Source organism: Camelina sativa, chromosome 5 (genome assembly GCF_000633955.1).
Source record: "Camelina sativa cultivar DH55 chromosome 5, Cs, whole genome shotgun sequence".
NCBI lineage: Eukaryota > Viridiplantae > Streptophyta > Magnoliopsida > Brassicales > Brassicaceae > Camelina > Camelina sativa.
In genome coordinates this window covers 19,384,996-19,389,048 of record NC_025689.1, presented here as the reverse complement: position 1 = coordinate 19,389,048, position 4,053 = coordinate 19,384,996, and the positions used below count along the sequence as shown (strand labels likewise).

At 29.5% G+C, this 4,053-nt stretch overlaps 1 pseudogene; it reads left to right on the top strand.

Moving 5' to 3' along the window:
* Positions 1-3,698, top strand: part of LOC104789400 — a 10,624-nt pseudogene extending 6,926 nt beyond the window's left edge.

The following is a 4,053-nucleotide window of genomic DNA, read 5'->3' as shown; positions in this document are numbered from 1 at the left end:
AATTTTTTTCCTTGGGCCGTTTAAAACCCAACAGTAATTTCAGTAATATAAATTACTGAAATGTTTAGAAGAATTGTTCTTAAAAAAAAACTCTAAATTATGCTTTTTTCTTTTTCCAAACTCATTTTTACATTACCTATTTGGCACAAAATTAATTCAAAGCATGCATACTTACATCATTAATTAAGGTTGGACAAACTAAAATTCAAAATAAAATTTTGGGAGAAAGAAAACAGGACGAGATTTATTTAATTTTCCAGTGAACCCGCAGCTTTTCAGGTTACTTGCGAGCTTACAATGATAAACCAAATAAGTAAATATAATCTATAAATTTTCAGGTATATATTATCTAATCTATAGTATTAAAATCTTATAATAATTTGTAATAGATATGAAATAATTTGTACCAAATGCCCAACTGATATACGTTCGGGTTATAAATGTTATACCAAATCTTTTANAAAAAGAAACTGATTTTGTCTTTCTTTCCAATGTAAGAGAGTATATTTGACGGCAAAAAAAAAGTGTATTAGAAAGGTCATTCAAATCATCTATTATCAGAATAGTTTTAACAAAATCGAGCATCACTTTAATATTATGCCTAGAACCCATAATCGGATTTGCAAGAAAAAGTTTATATTTAATTTTAATCATTTACTAGATTTGGTATTCTAGATCGATAATCGTAGAAAATAAGAGTTGTGATGGTGACAATGATATTCTGCGAAAACAATAAAAATCAAGATGTTGAAGTCACTGAGTCATTCAGTTTCTCATAGTTATAGTTTGAGAACAATTTACAGAAAACTTTTTTTTTTCTTTTTTTTTGTTGGACAAACAATTTACAGAAAACTAAACAATTAAAAACACACTTCGATTCAAAACTTTAATAACATACACAAAACAAGAGAATAATAAAATTGTAAGAACCTGATCAACATTGATGACTGATGAGCCTTGCTTTGACTGATAGAGGAAGGATGAAGAACCGCATGCGTCTTCACCAATTGCTTTCAGAGAAACTTTCTCTTTCTAATTTTTGGTTCTCGACATTGACGGAAAAAAAAAATTAAAGTTCTTGACAGAATTTTTTTCCTTGGGCCGTTTAAAACCCAACAGTAATTTCAGTAATATAAATTACTGAAATGTTTAGAAGAATTGTTCTTAAGAAAAAAAACTCTAAATTATGCTTTTTTTCTTTTTCCAAACTCATTTTTATATTACCTATTTGGCACAAAATTAATTCAAAGCATGCATACTTACATCACTAATTAAGGTTGGACAACTAAAATTCGAAATAAAATTTTGGGAGAAAGAAAACAGGACGAGATTTATTTAATTTTCCAGTGAACCCGCAGCTTTTCAGGTTACTTGCGAGCTTACAATGATAAACCAAATAAGTAAATATAATCTATAAATTTTCAGGTATATATTATCTAATCTATAGTATTAAAATCTTATAATAATTTGTAATAGATATGAAATAATTTGTACCAAATGCCCAACTGATATACGTTCGGGTTATAAATGTTATACCAAATCTTTTAGTTATTTTTTAATCTGTTGGAATAAAATATAATATTTTAAATCAGTAAATTATTATTTAAACTATAGTTATGAATGAGAAAACATGATATATATGGGATGAGACGAATCTGAGATCTCGAAATAGACATACCACCTTTCTCTTTTTTTTTTTCTTTACTTATAACAAAAACGAATTTAATTATTCTGTTTGTATAAACTGAACTAAAAACAAATCTATTACTAAACAGGTACAAGTTTGGATTATGAATGTTGATTCCTAAAAAATATGTTTACAAGTATTACCTCACATGTATATAATATAATGCATACAGGATAGTAAACTTAGTTTTTGAAATCAATTCCGCATGAGTGCTCCCTCCGTACGAAAATGACTATGAGGCATTCGAAGAACAGTGCATGAGTAGATATGGAGTCAAGCCTCGACCCCATTGGATTACAACCGAGTTTGGTATGGTCAGTTTTTTTTTCCTTTCCCTTACATTGGATCAGTTTCTTTAGCTATGAGATTCAATATCAGCTCTTTTGGTCATCTTTTGCAGAGGATAGAGACAGTATTGAAGAGATTCGGAAGTAACATCATATTCTCCAATGGATTGCAGGACCCTTGGAGCCGTGGAGGGTAAGTAGTACATCTCATCTCAATATGTGTAGAACATCACTTTTATATGCTATCTTAACAGATCGGTTTTATAATTTAATATCAGAGTTCTAAAGAGCATTTCAAGAAGCATCTTGTGACCAAGAAAGGTGACTTTTGTTATGTTTATGAATGTTGGGGAAGTTAGCCATATACATATTGTGCGAAAAACTGAAACCTGGCATTGTTTTGTGTGAAACATGAGCTCACAACCACAGAATATTAACGTTCTTTCTTCAGGTTTTTAACTTTACTGATCAGAAAGTCAACCATTACAAATCAAGCACAAACCCACATGGTTTTTTCTTTTGTGTTTTAAAATATTTTATAAGTAGCCAAAGTTTACTAATAAAACCTCATAGAATCTCATAGAATCACCACTCATTTTCTTTTTTAAAAAAATAGAAAAACTTTAAAACACAATCAAATCTCCTAAAATTTTCCTAAATCTTTCAAAATTCTAAAATATTAAAATCCTAACAAATCCTTAAAATACCAAGTTAAATACCCTCTAAGTCACGGTTGGAAATTTGGAATGAAATAACTATGTATTATTGTATTTCTGTAAAGAACATGAGTACGTAAATAAACGAATACGTAAAAACATACATGCAAGCATAATTGTTACAGTTTGAAATTGTTAAAATTAAGAAAACTCTATATTTTCAAAAACTATGTTTAGTTAATACAGTTTTCTTCCTAAATGTTTTAAATATTTGGATTTAGTAAATGTTTTAAATATTTAGTACTAATATTTTTAAATTTGGACGATAAATATTTCTTATACGTAATGTTTCTATAACATATTAATTATACATAAGTAGTTATTTGTATATTTTATTATATTTGGAAAACGGTTACGTTTATTATTTGACGGTTTAACTATGCGGTTAACCGACGATTTTTATACGGTTACGGTTAATAAGTTTTGTAACCTTAACCAATATGATTTTACGGTTACAGTTATGGTTTTTAACTATTTTATACGGTTACGATCCGAAATACGGTTACAGTTTAATTTTGGTCATGCCTAGCTACAGACAGTAACATTTTAAAAGGCTGGTTAGTTAAGAAAAAAAAACAAAATTTAATGCCAATTACAACATATAGGAATCGAACACTGCTCCTATGAGTGACTCTTAGCTACTTTAACCACTGGACTACAAAGATTCTTTGACATTTTTACGGCCGGTTATTTACTTAATATCTTTTGCGACCTCAAGCATGTGCTTGCCTTGCTTGGCCTCATGGCCGGCACTGGTTCGAAGGTATAATGTTATGGGGGTTTTGGGAACAGTTCATGAGCAGAGACAACTCTCATTTGGTGGATGCGGAAGGAGATGTTAATGAAGCTGGCCATATTGATCAAAACGGTGCGTTTCCGTTTAGAGGATATATTGGAAACTGTGTTGTTGAAGTGATTACTACTTCGTCTACTAAGGTTCTGAAAACGTTTGTTGTTGAAAAGGGAGATTCTTCTCAGGTTATTACTGTTGATCTTCAAGGTCTGTAATGGTTTTTTGTTATGCATGTGTTTATGTGTATGTGTATATTTTTCAATTTGCTGAAACTTTGGTGTTGGTGTTTATTAATTATTGTGAATAAAATGTTACTTCCAAAATAAATCTTATTAGGATAAAACAATGACTCAAGAGTAAAACTAACTTCTGTTCTAAGCTTGTAAATAAGCCTAAGCTATCTACATAATTACGAGATGTCATCAACGTTGATTCGAATTTGTAAAACATAGCTAGCAGTAAAATGGCACTGGTTAGAAAAATATCAAAAGGCCAAATATAAAAGCCCACAGACATTTTTTTTAATCTATATATACATATTCCAAGTACATTTAGTAAATAAATCTTGAA